The sequence below is a fragment of the Plecotus auritus genome (assembly GCF_963455305.1).
Source record: "Plecotus auritus genome assembly, chromosome: 1".
Lineage (NCBI taxonomy): Eukaryota > Metazoa > Chordata > Mammalia > Chiroptera > Vespertilionidae > Plecotus > Plecotus auritus.
Window position 1 is genome coordinate 193,050,542 of NC_137770.1, and position 19,558 is coordinate 193,070,099.

The window sequence follows — 19,558 nt, forward strand, 5'->3', positions numbered from 1 at the left end:
AAAAATCACTTTCCCAAGCTCCCTTACCCCATTGTATGCCATAAGTGTCTGTAGACCCAAGGGTGGACCTTCCCTACCAGCCAAGCCAAAAAAAAAAAAAAAAATGTTTTCCCTAAGTGGCAGCCCTGACCAATTTTCAAATAATTTTTCGTGAGAATTTTCAGCTGAAAATATTCAAGAACACCCGAATTGTAATATTTTTATAATATTCATTACTAATTGATTTCTTAAAATTAAATTCAAAATATCTTGGCGTGTGGGGATGGTTTCCATTTTGAATGTGTGGCAGTTAACTGGGTAATTACTAACAGAGCACAAATATGTGATTTCAGCTATATCAGTTGGAATTCTATAATTACACTATGAGGCAGGAGCTAGTGAATCAAATTGATTTAGTGGATTCATTCTCTATTAAATCAATGAGAATAGTGACAAAAATTGTCAAAATCAATTTTTTCAGAATTCTATAAAGTCTTGCAACAATCCAAGAAGCATTTTTTTTTAAATGACAACCTCACAACAGTGAGCTTTGTGACACTGTAACTTCCCCATAAGGGAATACAATAAACTTTTGTATACCAACAAATTAGATAACCGAGGTGAAATAGGCAAAGTCCTAGAAAGATAAAAACTACTGAAACTATCTCAACAAGAAATAAAACAACTGAACAAGTAAAGAGATTAAATTAATTTAAAAAAAACTTTCCATAAAGAAAAACCCAGGGCTAGATGCTTCACTGGTGAATTTTAACAAAACATTTAAAGAATTAACACCAATCCTTCACAAACTTTTCCAAAAAACAAAAGAGAAGGGAACATGTCTCAACTCATTCTATGAGGCCAGTATTACCCTGTTATCAAAATCTGACAAAGATAAAACAAGAAAAATGCAGACCAATATTCTTAGGAATATATACACACAAATACCTAATTTTTCAAATTTTATTTATTTGAGAGAGAGAGAGAGAGGAAGGGGTACCAAGGTGAGAGGAAGAGAGAAACATTGATTTGTTGTTCCATTTATGTATACATTCATTGGTTGATTCTTGTAGGTGCCCTGACCAGGGATTGAACCCATGACCTTGGCCTATTGGGATGCCACTCTAACCAACGGAGCTACCTGGTTAGGGCACAGAGATACTTAAAAAAAGAAAAAAAAAAATCCAGGAAACAAAATCCAGCAACATATAGAAAGGATCAGTATACACTATGACTGAGTGGAATTTATCCCAGGAATGCAAGGTTGGTTTTAACATCTAAAAATCAATCACAATGTAACATACCATATGTTAATATATTAAAGAACAAAAACCACATAACCTGAATAGATACAGAAAAACTATTTGACAAAATCCAACACCTTTTAATGATTTAAAAATCCCCACAAAGCTCTAACTGGTTTGGCTCAGTGGATAGAGCGTCGGCCTGCGGACTGAAAGGTCCCAGGTTTGATTCCGGTCAAGGGCATGTACCTTGGTTGCAGGCACATACCCAGTGTGGGGTGTGCAGGAGGCAGCTGATCGATGTTTCTCTCTCATCGATGTTTCTAACTCTCTATCCCTTTCCCTTCCTCTCTGTAAAAAATAAATAAAATATTTTAAAAAAAAAAACATTCAACTAACTAGGAATAAAAATTATTATGGACTAAATTGTGCCCTCCCCAATTAATATATTAAAGCCCTAACCCCAAATGTGACTTATTTGGAACTAGGGCTTTTAAGGAGGTAATTAAGGTTAAATGAAGTAATAGGGTAAGACCCTAATCTGATAGAACTGGTGTCCTTATAAGAAAAGAAAAAGACATCAGAGCTCATTCTCTACCTACACACATACACCAAGTAAAGGTTCATGTCAAGACACAGCAAGAAAGAGGCCATTAGTAAGTCAGAAAAAGAGGCCTCACCAGAATCTAATCCTGCTGGCACCTTGATCTTGGCCTTCTGGCTTCCAGAACTGTGAAAAAATAAATGTCTATTGTTTAAACCATCCAGTTTTCAGTATTTGGTTATGGCAGCCTGACAAAACTAATATAGAAGGGAAATTCCTTAACCTGATAAAAACTGTAACTTCTGATCAACAAAGTACTGAAGGTTCTAGCCAGCCCAGTTAGGCAAGAAAGAGAAATGAAAGGTATCTAGATTGAAAAGGAAGAAGTATAAAACTATCACTATTTAGATGAGATTGTATTGTATATAGAAAATAGTAAAGAATCCACAAAAATGTTAGAATAATTGAATGCAGCAAGGCTGCAGGGTATAAGATCAAAATACAAAAATCAATTTTATTTCTATACACGAGCAATGAACAATCCAAAAATGAAATTAAGAAAATTCTTTTTACAATAGCCTCAAAAAGAATGAAATGCTTAGGAATTTAACAAAATAAATGTACGACTTTAAAAATAGTTAACTATAAAATATGGTTGAAATAAATAAAACCTAAGTAAGTGGAAATATAGCTCATGTTCATGGGTTGGGCCTAATGTTAAAATGGCAACAGACCCTAAGTTGATCTACAGATTGAATGTAATCACTATCAAACCCTCAGCTAGACACTGCTGATATTGACAAGCTAACCTTGAAATTATTATGGAAATATGTAAATTACAGCATAGGGAATAGTCAATGTCATAATAACTATGTATGGGGCCAGGTGGGTACTTGAAACAGCGGGGGTGGGGGAGACCACTCTATAAAGTACACAATTTTCTGACCACTATGTTATAAATCTGAAAATAATATAGAATAATATTGAATGTAAAAATACAAATAAAAAATAAACATGTTTAAAATTACTTTGGGAAATATAACAGACCCAGAATAACCAACCTTAGGGGGAAAAAGAACAACTAAAGTTGGAAGACAGTAATCAAGATAGCATTTTAGCCAAAACCGGTTTGGCTCAGTGGATAGAGTGTCGGCCTGCGGACTGAAAGGTCCCAGGTTCGATTCCGGTCAAGGGCATGTACCTTGGTTGCGGGCACATCCCCAGTGGGAGATGTGCAGGAGGCAGCTGATCGATGTTTCTCTCTCATCGATGTTTCTAGCTCTCTATCCCTCTCTCTTCCTCTCTGTGAAATATCAATAAAATATATTTAAAAAAAAAAAAAGATAGCATTTTACTGGCATAAAGACAGATATATAGATCAATGGAATAGAGTTGAGGGACCATAAATAAATCATTACATTTAAGATCAATTGAATTTTGATAAGGTTGCCAACACAATTCAATGGAAGAAGAATAGTATTTCCAACAGTGTTGAAACAATGTGATAGCCACATGCAAAAAAATAAAGTTGGACACCTACCTCATAACATATACAAAAAGTATCTGCAAATGGATGAAAGATCTAAATGTAATAGCTCAAAGTATAAAAACCTTAGAAGAAAACACTGAAGCATAGGAGTAACTGTTTGTGACCTTGGATTAGGCCTAACGCTTTCCAAAGCACAAGTGCAAAAGAAAAAAAGATTGATAAACTGTATTTCATCAAAATTAAAGATGCTTATGCTTCAAAAAGACACCATGAAATAAGTAAAAAGACAACCCACAGAATGGGAGGAAATAGTGCAAAACAGACCAGCCAGTGTGGCTTGGTGGTTGAGCATCGACTCATGAACCAGGAGATCACAGTTCAATTCCTGGTCAGGGCACATGCCTGGGTTGTGGGCTCGATCCCCAGTTGGGAGGGATTAGGCCTGCAAGGGAGGGCAGTTGGGGGCGATCAAACCTGCAAGGGAGGGCAGTTGGGGGCAATCAAGCCTGCAGAGGAGGGCAGTTAGGGGTGACCAGGCTGGCAGAAGAGGGAAGTTGGGGGCAAACAGGCTGGCAGGGGAGCAGTTAGACATCAATCAGGCTGGCATGGGAGTGGTTAGGGGGTGATCAGGCTGGCAGGCAGAAGCAGTTAGGGGCAATCAGGAAGGCAGGCAGGCGAGCAGTTGGGAGCCAGCAGTCCTGGATTGTGAGAGGGATGTCCGACTGCCCGTTTAGGCCCGATCCCACCAGGATCGGTTCTAAACGGGCAGTTGGACATCCCTCGAGGGGTCCCAGATTGCAGAGGGTGCAGGCTGGGCTGAGGCCAGCCCCCCCGTGCACGAATTTCGTGCACCGAGCCTCTAGTGTGTGTGTGTGTATACTTTAAAAAAAAAATGTATTTCTTTATTAATTTTAGAGAGGAAGGGAGAAGGAGAGAGAGATAGAAACATCAATGATGAGAGAGAATCATTGATTGGCTGCCTCCTGCACGCCCCCCACTGGGGATCGAGCCCGCAACCCAGGCATGTGCCCTTGGCTGGAATTGAACCTGGGACCCTTCGGTCTGCAGACCGACGCTCTATCCACTGAGCCAAGCAGGCTAGGGCATACACTTTTTTTTATTGCTTTCAGAGAGAAAGGGAGAGGAAGAAAGAAACAGATACATCAACGATGAGAGAGAATCACTGATTGGCTATCTCCTGCACGCCCCCCTTCAAGCCTGCAACCTGGGCATATGCTCTGATCTGGAATCGAAACGTGACCTCCTTGTTCACAGGTCAATGCTCAACCAAGGAGCCACGCAGGCAGGGCTGTGCTTTCTTTACATGTTAATATGACTGAACTAGTTAGTGCCGAAAATAAATTTTATTATTTACCTTATAAGTTTGTTACTGAAGCAGTATATTTTGACACTGTCCTTTTGGCCATTCAGAATATTTTATATACTACTAGAGGCCCAGAGCATGAATTTGTGCACCAGTGGGGTCCCTTGGCCTGGTCTGGGGGATCGGGCCAAAACCAGCTCTCCAACATCCCCTGAGGGGTCCTGGATTGTGAGAGGGCAGAGGCCAGGCTGAGGGACCCCACCAGTGCACGATTGGGGCTGGGGTGGGACGCAGGAAGTTGGCCAGCCCATCTTGTTCAGTCCCATTCACCCGGACCCCAGCAGCAAGCTAACCTACCAGTTGGAGCGTCTGCCCCCTGGTGGTCAGTGGACATCATAGCGAGTGGTTGAGCAGCCTTAGCATATAAAATTAGCATATTACACTTTTTTTTTAAAAATATATTTTATTGATATTTTACAGAGAGGAGGAGAGAGGGATAGAGAGCTAGAAACATCGATGTGAGAGAAACATCGATCAGCTGCCTCCTGCACACCTCCCACTGGGGATGTGCCCGCAACCAATGTACATGCCTTTGACCGGAATCGAACCCGGGACCCTTCAGTCTGCAGGCTGACGCTCTATCCACTGAGCCAAACCGGTTTCGGCAGCATATTACACTTTGATTGGCTGAATGGCCGACCAGTCGACTGGACACTTAGCATACTAGGCTTTTATTATATAAGATTATTTGTTCTTTGTATTAGTCATAGTATGAACAGTTATTATATAGAAACTGACCTAGCCCTAGCCGGTTTTTCTGAGTGCTTAAAGCCTCAGCCTGTGGACTAAAGGGTCCCAGGTTCAATTCCACTCAAGGGCATGTACCTCAATTGCAGGCTGGATCCCCAGCCTTGTTGGAGCACATGCAGGAGACAGCGAATCGATGTACTAGTATCTCTCCCACATCAATGTTTCTCTCTCTCCCCCTCCCTCTCACTTTCTCTAAAATCAGTGGAAAAAATATCCTCAGATGAGGATGAACAAAAAAAAAAAGAAAAAGAGAGAAAGAGAGAGAGAGAGAGAGAGAGAGAGAGAGAGAGAGAGAGAGAGAGAGAGAGAAGAAACTGGCCTAACTATGTGGAAAAATTAGATTGGCCAAATGTGAGACCATCTAGTACAAAGAAAGTATCCCGAATGATTGAAAGGTATTGCTCATAATTTTCTCACAGATTTTCTAAGAAAGAAACACAAATTATCAGCATTTTTTTCAAATTCAAAATGAATATTAGTTGTGAATTACATCAAATAAAAATGATTTCACCTAAAACTGCTCAGTAAAATTAGTGACACACATTTTATTTTTTTTAAATCACATCTTTTTCTATCGATAAAAACTTAAGTATTAACCCAGAAAAGCTTAGAAATAATTAACTAAAAAACAAAACTTTCAACTGATAAAAGAAAAATTTTTACTAAGTAAAAACTGAAGAACAGCCCTGGCTGGTTTGGCTCAGTGGATAGGTAGAGCGTCGGCCTACGGACTGAAGGGTCCCAGGTTCGATTACAGTTAAGAACGTATGCCTGGATACGGGCTCAATTCTCAGTGTGGGGCAGCCAATCAATGATTCCCTCCTGTCATTGATGTTTCTATCTCTCTCTCCCTCTCCCTTCCTCTCTGAAATCAATAAAAAAACATATATTTTTTTAAAAAACTGAAGAACAAAATCTTTTGACAAAATTTACATATGTAAAATTAAAGCTGGGAAATTTGATTTGGTAGAAATTATGGTCATAAAAAGAAATTACAGTGGCAGATTTAAAAAATATATAAAATATATATAATCTTTATTTGTTAATGCTTTAGTTTTTATTTTCTGATAACAATTTAGTGAAATAAGTTCAAAAATTTATTTCCTACTATAATTTAGGTAGATGTACAGGGGGAAAACTATTTTTTATTTGTTGTTTTCCTCTCACACTAGACCTTTTATTCATTGGAAACATAGCATTCTAGTCCATTCTGACATTATGGGGTTCTGTGATTTCGTTTTTTTAAAGCAAGATTTTATTCATGGCTATAAATCATCATATAGCTGTACCATAATACATTTGCTACCCCACTGATGCATACTTAGGTTTGGCCAATTTACCACCAACAAAATAACACTGTGGGGTACAAACACAAGTGTGTTGTGTTTTTTTTTAACCTAAAACTATTATTTGTGTGTGGGGGGGATATTACATATCCAATGCTTTGGCTACCTCACTAATCTAAATGGTCCACTTGGATTCTTTATGCCAGCAAAAAGAATATTTGGATGAGTTGATAACAAGAGTCTTATGCAAGTAAGGTAATCATGACTGTGACATCTCATCACCTTTGTTGTATTGTATTGATTAGAAGCAACTAAGGCCTGATAAATTGTAAGTACAAAATCAAGTGGCTAGAATAAGTTCAAATATAACAATAATCACAGTGTGAATGAATTAAAATTATCTGATAAAATACAGAATGGGGAAAATAGAGACAAATGTGGGATATGCCATTCATAAGAGATATACCCTAAAAAAAGATATATGAAGGTTAAAAATATTGACATCAGAAAATATACAGCATTACAATACTAACAATACTGATAACAGAGAAAACTGAATTTAAGGTAAAAATAAATAAAAGAGATAATGTGGAATATTTTATACTAATATCCCATCTTATACTAATACTCAGTCTCTGGTGTGGGGAATGCAGGGGGCAGCCGATTGGTGATAGATTAATAGATTTTTCTCAGAAAAATTAATAAATCAATTTAAAAAAATAAGGCCATTGGCGATTTGAGTAATACAATAAGCAAGCTTGATTAAAAGAAATAGTTATAAAAATGATTTCATTTTAAGCCACAAAGAAATTACACATTTTGAAAAACAGAAACTAGGCCTAATCGCTGATTACAATGCAATAAAATTAAAAAGAAAATAATAGCCATAACATGAATACTGTATTAAATTTACATGTAATATTTTAAGCTGTATTCTAACTTCAGAAATCTTATACCATAAAACAGATCATTTAAGAAAATTCAACATACCAAATGTCTCTGGTTCTTAGAGACTATCCTTCAGACCCCATTCCTTGTGTAAGCTGTAATTATTTCTTCACCGATCTGCTAGAACTCTGAATGTCAATGACTCCAGGGTCCCCTCATCCAGAGTTCCCTTTACATTTCAAGGCTCTGGGTAGCATGTTTTGGGGGATAGGAACAGCGCTAAATATATTTACCTGTTAACCTACTTAATTCTGACAATAACCCTGATGACAGAAATCCAGTTTAGAAAGTATGGAGTAACTGCTCAATAACTATATGTTGACGAAAGCCTCTACAAGGAGAGAGAACTCGTCCAATGTCTTGCCCTGGTAGTCAGGATTCGAACCTGTCTGGCTCAACAGCCTGTGTTCTTTTATGTAGGCAACACTGCAATGTTGTGTTCAGGTGTTTTTCCCTAGCTTGGACTTCTGTGGAAAAATTTAACAAGATCATTTATATTATGTTTATAACAATTAAGTATTCCAAACTAGTAAGAATTAATGTATGCCAAGTCAATCTTGATGAATTACTGAATATAGGGGTGGTCTTGAGAACCCCTGAAACATATGAATATACCACATTTTACTTATCCATTTATTAGTTGACTAGAGGCCCGGTGCATGAAATTCGTGCACCGGGGGGGGGGGGGTTGTCCCTCAGCCCAGCCTGCACCCTCTCCAATCTGGGATCCCTCTCACAATCCAGGACTGCTGGCTCCCAACTGCTCGCCCGCCTGCCTTCCTGATTGCCCCTAACCGCTTCTGTCTGCCAGCCTGATCACCCTCTAACCACTACCCTGCCAGCCTGATTGATGCCTAACTGTTCCCCTGCCAGCCTGATTGCCCCTAACTGCCCTCCCCTGAAGGCCTGGTCACCCCTAACTGCCCTCCCCTTCAGGCCTGGTCCCTCCCAACTGCTCTCCCCTGCAGGCCTGGGTCCCCCTCAACTGCCCTTCCCTGCAGGCCCGGTTGCCCCCAACTTCCCTCCTCTGCCAGCCTGGTCACCCCTAACTGCCCTCCCCTGCAGGCTTGATCACCCCCAACTGCCCTCCCTTGCAGGCCTGGTCCCCCCGCAACTGCTCTCCCCTCCTGGCGAGGATCGCCCACAACTGCCTTCCCTTGCAGGCCTGGTCCCTTCCAATTGCCCTCCCCTGCTGGCCATCTTGTGGTGGCCATCTTGTGTGTTGGAGTGATGGTCAATTTATTAGATAGGATGAACATCTAGATTATATACACTTTTTTGTAGAGGGCCGTCTGGGAAGGCACATGGATACTTTTTTAATTCTTATTCAGCTGAGCCCAAGGGCACTGGCAGAATCCTGTTATCAGTACTGATTCCATGTACTTGGAATGAGGAACAAAAAGGACCTTGACCCACCCAAAATAAGGAGCTTACTCAGATCCTGATGAATAGGATTTGGGCACACCTGAAACTCCTTTTTATCATAAAATCCCTTTTGGAAACCAATAAATATGCTGTGTTGTTTGAGGTGAGTGTGACTGTCTCTCTATCAGAGGACAGGAAGCCACCCGGCACCCAGCTTGAATCTATTTCTGTCTCTTGCCTCTTTCTTTTTCTAATTTCTTAACCCCCAGCTCCTCCACTCAGGAACCTGTCTTTCTCCCTTTCCGTGCGGGACGCGGAAAAGGAAGAAATACCCCACCACATTTGGCGCCTGAAACAGGGACCTGAGTACGGAGGGAAAATAGGCGAGGGGGTCACTTCCACGACGTGCGCGCAGAATAAGGTAAGTTTTTGGGAAGTGTATTGTGTGTTGTGAATTGTGAATTCACTTGAATAACCGGGTATAAACATGGGTAATTCAGAGTCTCGGAAAGGAGACTCTTCCTCCTCCTCCTCCTCCTCCTCCTCCTCCTCCTCCTCCTCCTTCCCCCTACCTTCCCCCCCTTCACCCGCTGCCGCTCCTGCCGCTGCTCTTAAGAGTCGGCCTAACAAGTATTTACCTCCTAAATATGAGCGGAAGCCAGAGATTGAGAAAAGGGGATACAAACATTACCATGAGCGAGATGATTTAGATGATGAGGAAGATCTTGCTCACAGTTTTGAAAAAACGACCCTAACCCCCCGGCCTTTACGGCCAGAAACTGGCACACAGCCAAATATGATAGTAACTACAACTGCTGTGCCGCCGGTACTATCCCCTTTACAGCTGACCTTACAGGAGGCAAGACGAGCTGGAGAGGATATTACAGGATTTTCAATGTATCCGATCCTAGAAAGGCCAGACCCTACCAACCCAGAGCAGATACTGAGAGTGCACGAGGCCATTCCTTTTAAAACCCTCAAGGAGTTTAAAACCTCTGTCTCCATGTATGGCCCCACTTCTCCATTTGTCTTGAGCTTGATTGACACTGTAATTAGTGAAGCTCTGCCTCCTCAAGACTGGCAAACATTGGCTAAGGCATGTCTTTCCCCTGGAGATTATTTACTGTGGGAATCCAATTGGACTGAAATTAGTGAAAAACAGGCAGCTAAAAATCAACAACAAGGTGTGCCTATCACTCTTGAAATGTTAATAGGAACTGGAACATGTAGCAGCTTACAGGGAGTGACTTTGGCTGCTGCATTGAAGGAGTCTCTGCAAAGGGACCATTCAGGGAGCAAAGAAAAATGGACTTGTTTCACTTGCAGAAGGCCAGGCCATATTGCAAAGAATTTCTGGCAACAGGTTGCCTCAAGGGGACAAGGAAGTTCAGCTCCTAGTCTCCCTGCTCCGCAGTTGGGGTTTTGTCCTCCCTGCGGCAGGGGAAGACACTGGGCCAATAACTGCCACTCCCAGAGAGGCATTGATGGCCAGCCTCTTGACCCACATCAGGGAAACGGCAAATGGGGCCGGCCCCGGCCCCGCCAAACAGTAGGGGCACTGTCGTACCATACCGGCCTGCCTACAACCGGTCCACTATCAGGGAACTCTGCCGCGCCACCCCAGGAAGTGCAGGATTGGACCTCTGTCCCACCGCCAAATATGTACTAACTCCCGATATGGGTCCACAAGCAATCCCTACAGGGATTTATGGACCATTACCTAAGGGCACCATGGGACTTATTTTAGGAAGAAGTAGCTTATCTATGAAAGGATTAGAAGAATATCACTACTTGCTCCTGGGAGAGGTGCAGAGAATGTACAGTTTGAATTTGAATTGCCATTGGCTTAGAGCAAAGAATATCCTTACATGGTATTTTTCCTGGTTTGTATGCTTAAAGAATGTGGTTTCTTGTTCAAATTAAAATCTTAGTTTGTATTTGGAATTTAAAATCTGTAATAAGAAATGAAACTCCACTCCTGAAACAGCCTCTGGTGTGGAGAAATTCAATGGTGGCAGGAGAGGGCAAAGCTATCTGCTCTCCTGCAATGAGATTACTTAAAAGTTTTCTTTAAAATTCATAAAATAATCCACAGGAAGATTCTGATCTTGGCCAAATTGGGTGTTAGTTATAAAGAAAAAATTTGAGATCTGTCTTTTAAGCATGAAAAAATGTGGCCAGATCTGTTGCAAAAACTTCCCCTAAAGTAAGCAGGATGTAGGGGAAGGGAGAGACACGTGGCGATCCAATATAGACACCACTCCCCAAGAAAGCCACCATAAGAGGCCTCATATTCGCCATCTTTCCTTTTTCCAGCTAATGAATTAAAGTTTTTACAAATTCATAAATGCATCGGGGATTTCTGTGCTCATGTAAAGCGAAAAGGCCAGTTCACAAACGAGTGCGCATAGTTTTTGAGCTGGGCTTGACACTTTTCTGCGTACAGAATAAAAACCCTAGAGATTTTAGCTTTAAAGATGGTGAAGATGAACTGGGAAACAAATTAAAGCTAGTTTCCCAAGGCATTTTAAGCAGCCCCTTTTGAAATTCCCACCCTGAGGCAAGTAACCAGCAGGAAGTAAATAACAAGTTTGCATATGAATGGCGGATGCAAAAACTAGTAAATCATATATGAATATAAATATTTGTTTGATGGTTTTTTTTTTCCATGTTAAAATTTCAAGGCCTTAACAGAGATGATTCTTGTAAAGCTCCAAGGGCCCAGAGTAATACAAGAAAATTATTCTCTCTTCTTAAAAGAAATCCTTTTAAAACATCTAATATACTTGAAATTGCATGGTGTTATTCTACAATGTCATTATAATTTTTGATATTTTACAAACAGCATATTGTACAATTAATCCAAACAAACTTAAAAATCTAAATTTTTTTTTTTAATGTTTGGCAGCAATTTAAAAGGGACATGAAAGGATTCAATTCCTTCCACTGTGTGAAAGGCCCCTTGGGAAGGTACTTGAGCATTCTATATTGGCCCTTTTTGTCAAAAGGAACCCTCTTCTCACAATTCAATTGCCCACAGCTGTTGCTTGAGTTTTCAGTTCATTCTGAGGTTGAAACCTCATGTTGGATGGTACCATAGATCTGTCTCTCGCACAATGGCGTGAGCTGGGCCCTCCCTGGAGAAGAAACCTGGGTTCCCCAAGATATATGATCAATGCCGGGGCCCCCCACCAGTGGGGGGATCCCAAGGCAGGTGCTGGGCATGGAGGCCATAGGGGCATAGGCTACCAAGGAGACAGAACTGAACCTTACATCACCCTGCTTGGCCCCGGAGGATGGCTGGTTAGTCAATGACGGGTAAGACTCCTCAAGGGAGGGGCAACCTAAGACAGGCACAGTCGCAGGGGGCCATCAGGAGAGAACTTGGGGGTCAACAGAGGTGTGGCACAGATCCTCACCCCCACAACATTACAGGGGCTTGAACACTCGCCCCTTCTGAGGGAGGTCTCCTGCCCCATGGCTGCTTCGTGCTTCCCATGCCCAGCTCAGATTGGGACCCAGGCAACAAACAGATTTGGCCCAGCTAAGACTGAGACCCAGGCAACAGAGAAGTGGTTGATGGCAGCTGCCCTATACCTAAATCTAGCCTAAATCCAGGAGTGCTCAGGGCTTTCTCAAGGATGCATATAATCCTTTCCATTAACTAAAATTGTTGTTAAAGTATTAAATTTGACAGTAAAATAGTCAAGTTTTCAGATTAATTTAAATTGGCTAAATGAAATAAGGGAATATTCAAGAAAATCTAATTGTACAAAAGGCTGTTCCTAAAGTATTAACCAAAATTTCTATTTGTAGTTCATTTCATGGTAAAATTGCTTAACATGCAATGAACCTAAAGCAGTCATATTTTTGTGCAAAAAATTAAAATTTAAAGTTATCAAGACTGCATTATATATTTTCCAAAAGCTTCCTAATAATTAAATTTAAAAAAGGGGGGATAGTGGAGTAATATTATGTAAGGAAAAATACTTTGCAAGTAAATTACATCTAGAAAAATTTTTACTTTGAAAATTAATTTTCATTTGTTACGCTAACAGCAAGACACCCATGAAAAACACACATGGTGTCAAAATAAGCCAAAGGAAAATTATTTGGGCAAAAATAAAAAGGATCCCAAGTCAAATTTATAGAAAAGACACCTTTATTAACTTTTGGTCGAGAATATGTTTGTATATTTTCAGAAAAAAACTCCAGGACCATGTGGATTCCTGCAACAGAGAGGAATTAGCAGGAAATAATTCAACCATGAAGACAAGAGGAGAGGCGGTCCAGATATGGAGGACGCTGACGACGCTTTTCCATGCTAGCAGTCAGCAGCTGTCGCTGCAGGTTGCCCAGGACCAAACCAGAGGTCAAACCTGCATTGCCACCATTTGACCACCATCCAGATGTCATTGCTGACGTGTACACTTGGAACTTTTGGACATTGATACTTGGACTCAGAACTGTTGGACATTAAAATTTGGACTCGGAACTTTTGAACATTGAAATTGGGACCTAAACATTTTTTGTTCTTATATGTTTATAAATGCAAGATTTCTTTTAAAAAATTAAAATGGGGGAGATGTAGAGGGCCGTCTGGGAAGGCACATGGATACTTTTTTAATTCTTATTCAGCTGAGCCCAAGGGCACTGGCAGAATCCTGTTATCAGTACTGATTCCATGTACTTGGAATGAGGAACAAAAAGGACCTTGACCCACCCAAAATAAGGAGCTTACTCAGATCCTGATGAATAGGATTTGGGCACACCTGAAACTCCTTTTTATCATAAAATCCCTTTTGGAAACCAATAAATATGCTGTGTTGTTTGAGGTGAGTGTGACTGTCTCTCTATCAGAGGACAGGAAGCCACCCGGCACCCAGCTTGAATCTATTTCTGTCTCTTGCCTCTTTCTTTTTCTAATTTCTTAACCCCCAGCTCCTCCACTCAGGAACCTGTCTTTCTCCCTTTCCGTGCGGGACGCGGAAAAGGAAGAAATACCCCACCACACTTTTTGGCTATTATAATTAAAGTTGCTCTGAGCATTCAGGCACAAGTTTTGGTATAGACTTATGTTTTACTTTTTCTTGGTTATTATCTACATATATAAAACGCTAATATGCTAAGTGTCCCTCCAACCATCTGACTGGTTACTATGACGTGCACTGACCACCAGGGGGCAGAGGCTCAATGCAGGAGCTGCTGTGATGTGCACTGGCCATTTACAAAAAAATGGCACCGTGGACCTGGTGCCAACAAAGCAACACTTGGCTTCCCCCAAGTGGGAAACAGGACCCACCATCATCCTGGAGTGACAGCCCACCAAATCGCAGCCGACACTGCTGAGACCCCATGGTGCAAAATGCGGCCCAAAGCCCAGCCCAGCCCAGAAATGATGGCTGCGGGTGCCGGGTAATGACATCACGTAGCAATGTTCGGCTTCCTCTCCCTAGCGACGACTAGCCTCCTTGCAGTTTCTTCAGCCCAGGAACATGACTTGCTTTATAGCCAGGTGCAAACATTTTACACTTTAACCAAATGTCTGTGAAGTGTTTTCCCGTTCCTCATCTCATTTGACACTCACAGAAATCCTGGAGTAGGTAGATAGGAGACTCAGTGGAATCCTATTTTATTTTCATTAGCCGGAAAACGGAGATTTAGAAAGTTTAGAAACTTGACCCGACTGAAAAGAAATGGTGGACCTTGAAAATGACTTCAGGTTTTCTCACTGCACAGAATATAGTCAAACACTGCTGCAGTTAAATATTTCACCCTTTGTTCTCACTGCATGATCTACAATAATAATCTGCTTCATGTTGATATTTACTGCTGTGTTGCTGACAATTACCTTAAAGAGAAGTTGGGTTGCTTCACTGGGCTGGAAAAAGTTTAGCTAAATCAGAAAGCAGGTCTAATTAAGCAAGTTTAATATATATATATATATATATATACATACACACACACACACACACACATATACATACCAGTAAAAGGCTAGGTTGACTCGCACATGCGCGATACATATAAAGCTCTCACTGGCACCAATCACACGCGTGTGTTTCAATCTGTTATTGTCGACTGTGAATTTGGTGGACACTGCTATTATAGAGAAAGGGCGAATAGCGATATTAAAATATTTCTTCTAATTAATTTCCTTTCAATGTGCACAAATCCGTGCACTGCGCCACTAGTCTATATAATAAAAGCATAAGCGACCGTTACAGTGGAACGACCAGAACAACTGGTTGCTATGATGCACATTGACCATCAGGGGGCAGACACTCCATGCAGGAGCTGCCCCCTGGTGGTCAGTGTACTCCCACCGGGGGAGCGCCACTCAGCCAGAAGCCGGGCTCACAGCTGACGAGCCCAGCGGCAGTGGCAGGAGCCTCTCCTGCCTCCATGGCAGCACTAAGGAGCAGCAAGCTGAGCAGCAAGGAGCAACAAGCAGGCAGGCAGTAAGGGGCGAGGGGTCCCAGACTGTGAGAGGGCACAAGCCAGGCTGAGTCCCCCGCCCCCTGCACAGTACACAAATTTCGTGCACTGGGCTTCTAGTTATATAATAAGATTGGCTTTTGTCCCTGGGAGGGTGTCTGTTTTTCATGAGCCCCTTGGATCACAACTGATTTTATGCTAACAGGTGACTCATGGTGGACCGGTAGATAGCTTCAGGATGGTGCCTGGCCATGTGCTTAGAGATTTGGGGCTTTGAGCTATGTGATATTAGCCCAAACTTCTGGCATCTGAGGAGGGGAGGGAAGCTGGAAATCGAGTTCTTTCACTTGGCCAATGATTCAATCATGACTATATAATGAAACCCCAATAAGAACTCTGAACACTGAACCACAGTGGAAGCTTCCTGGTTGGTGCACACATCAACATGTTGAGGGTGATGTGCCCTAAGAGCACAGAATGGTGGTACCACTCTAAAGTTTACGTCTATTTTTGGAGACTGGGAGTGGGTTAGAGTTAAAGAGGACTTTCTTTTTTTACTCCACATACTTCTGTATATCTAGATTTTAAAAGTGAAGCTGTATTCACATATTACTTGTACACATTAATATTGCTTTAAACTGAAAATAAGAAGATAGCACAAAATAAAATAATGAAGCTTCACAAGTGGTAAACAGTGTAAGGATACTGGCTCCTAGGCCCAGAAAGAAAAGCTATTAGACTGCTAGACCATGTGCTAGGCCTGTCATGCTGCTTGCCACACAAGAGGCCACAACAAACTGTTTGCTGAGTGATGTTTGGCAACTTCCTGAGGAAGAGCTCACAGGCAGCCCTGGTCCCTGCTATGGCTAATGGAGAGATATGCTATCTTCCTGGAGTACCTGTTGGTCAGTGATAGATGGTCTAATCTCCTCAAACTTGACAGTCACTACCTGCCTTTGCTAATTTGTGGGGAAGGTCCATCCCCCTTGCAGAAGAGACTGAGTATGTCCATTAAGGGAATTTGAAGTGTTGGATCAGAAGACAAAGTACTTAGGAGTACAAACAGTATTCTCGACAGTGTTTTCAATAGGTCAGTGGGAAGGAAAATGATATGGTATGCAGATGCTTAGCCGCAAAGATTGGTTTTTTGAATCATATCTTTGGATAATGAAAATTAGTATCTTGGTTAGGAATAGAGTTCATTCCTAAGAGACTAGGGGAAAACAGATTTCCCCAGAAATATGCCAAACTAACCAAGAGGGCTTTAAGTTAAATGTTGAAGAAGAGGGGGGAATCCCTAGCTGGTTTGGTTCAGTGGATAGTGTGTTGGCCTGTAGACTGAAGGGTCCCGGGTCCAATTCCAGTCAAGGACACATGCCCGGGTTGTGGGCTTGACCCTCAGCAGGGGCCGTGATGATTCTCTCTCATCATTGATGTTTCTATCTCTCTCTTCCTTTCCTTTCCTCTCTGAAATCAACAAAAAAATATTTTTTAAAAAAGAGGGGGGGAAATTCAGGTAATATTAAATCTATATATGATGGAAGGCACCTGAAATAACATAGAATAACAATAAAACAGAAACCTGAAGCCTTAAAGTTATCAACATGAGATGGTATTTGAAGCTATGGGTATAGATGAGATCACGCTTTTTCTTAGCTATTTCCTACAAATTACTCTGCAATTGCTTGGCTGTTTTTTGTTGGTTTTTTTTTTTTTTTTGTTGTTGTTGTTGTTGTTTTGTCAGTTTTGGGTTTGAGGTCTTCCACAGCCAGTGAGGCCAAAACTCAGTAGATATGGGAATGAAGGGGGCTGGAAAACCTCCCCAAAAGGGCTCACAGAGCAGTACTTTAGTATGCCCGCCACAGACCAAGATCTAGTTTTCAGATTTTTAGGTACAGATTCTGCCACTGTATAAACACACAATATGCCACTGCAAAAACCAAAATGCCACCCTGGCCGGGTGGCTTAGTTGGTTGGAGTGTCTGGCCGTATACCAAAAAGGTTGCAGGTTTGATCCCTGGTTGAGGCGTGTAGGGGAGATAGTCAATCAATGTTTCTCTCTCTAAAATTATATATATATATATATATATATATATATATATATATATATTCTCCAGACGAGGATTATTTTTAAAAAAACAACAAAACCATACACCCAAATGCCAATTTATTAATGTATTTATGTATAATTTTATTTTTTTAGAGGCAGGGAGAGAGATTGAAACATCAATGATGAGAGAGAACCAACTGATCAGCTGCCTCCTGCACACCCCCTACTGAGGATCAAGCCTACAACTTGGGCATGTGCCCTGACTGGGAATCAAACCATGACCTCCTAGTTCATGGGTCAATGCTCAAACACTGACCCACATCAGCCGGGCTATGTACAATTTTAGGGACTGGGAAACGTTTCCTTCCCAGTGACCTTAACATTTATGGCTACCATGAAGAATAACACCTTCCTCATATGAGGGTAACTATGAGGCTGAATTATTAATTAAACGGTGATTGACCCAGAATAGGTCCAAGAAAAAGTTGAATGTTAATACTGAGGGATACAGGAAATAGTAAAGTGATTATTTCCAACCCTACAAAAAAGAAATTCTCTTTAAAAATAAAAATATAGCCATATTCACCAAGTTAGGAACTTCTTTTTAGAATTTCAAACCAGAGGGTACTAGATAATGACTGTAGTGTTATTTTTTTTTAAATATATTTTTATTGACTTCAGAGAGGAAGGGAGAGGGAGAGATAGAAACATCAATGATGAGGGAGAATCATTGGTAAGCTGTCTCCTGCATGCCCCCCACTGGGGATCAAACCCACAACCCAGGCACTAAACCCAGGATCCTTCAGTCCGTAGGTGGATGTTCTATGCACTGAGCCAAACCCGCCAGGGCAGTGTTATTTTTTATAGTAAGACCAATTCAATAAAATATTAGACAGCCTTTATAATCTTAGTTATGAAGATTATACAGCAATATAGGAAATATGTATGACATAGCTTCTAGTGAAAGAGTAGAATATGCAATTGTTTTATATTGAATTTCATGGTTTAAAAGCAAACACCTGAAAAAAAAAGTGACATGAAATACATCAAAATGCTCAGAATGGTTTTATTAGAAAGGTAGTCTTATGAGTGATTTGTCTTTATTTTCACTGCTTTTTAAATTAAACTAAGATTTTTTTAATAACTAAAAAAATTACAGCCCTGGCCAGGTAGCTCAGTTGGTTAGAGTGTCATCCTGATTTGCAAAGGTTGCAGGTTCAATGACCACCCCCTCCCGGTCAGGGTGTAAGAATCAACTAATGAATGAATAAATAAGTGGCAACAAATTGATGTTTCTCTCTCCCTCTAAAATCAATTAATCAATAAAAAATTTTAAGGAGTTCAGCTGGATTGTATGCAGTGACTACTGCTTTTTTCTTTCCAAGTCTCCCAAGCCTGTATAGTCACCAAATAATCATTCAACCTTATGTCACTTCCTTTATTTTTTTCTTTTTTATTTTTTTATTATTTTTTTAAAATATATTTTATTGATATTTCACAGAGAGGAAAGGAGAGGGATAGAGAGTTAGAAACATCGATGAGAGAGAAACATCGATCAGCTGCCTCCTGCACACCTCCCACTGGGGATGTACCCGCAACCAAGGTACGTGCCCTTGACCGGAATCGAACCCGGGACCCTTCAGTCCGCAGGCCGACGCTCTATCCACTGAGCCAAACCGGTTTCGGCTTCCTTTATTTTTTTCTGACAGAACTGGTTATTATACTAGATTAGCAAACTACTATACACAAAATATATCCTAATTTTAGCATAGCATTTGATAAATCTTTGATCTTGATCAAAGTTCTTTGGGCTACAGTAACAGAAGTCTACTTAGATTTTCTCATTTTAAATTGTGAATACAGGGAAACCAGGAGCATTGCATAAAACCCAAGGAGTAAGTTCAGCTGAGGATTGAAGTCAGTGACAGGTATGTCATCAAGAACCAAGGCAAATACCATCTGCATCTTGTCAGAACCACGTGCCTTCTGGTCCCTGGTTCTTTCTACACATCTGCTTCATTCTCTCTTCCCTTTAACCACCAACCTATGTGTTTAGCTTCTCAGTCTTATAAAAAAAAAGC

General features: G+C 41.0%; 1 protein-coding gene across 1 annotated transcript in view; it reads right to left on the bottom strand.

The window, feature by feature from the left end:
* The window catches only part of ENOPH1 (enolase-phosphatase 1), an 86,489-nt gene that overhangs the window by 60,895 nt on the left and 6,036 nt on the right, over window positions 1-19,558 (bottom strand). The window lies entirely within an intron of this gene.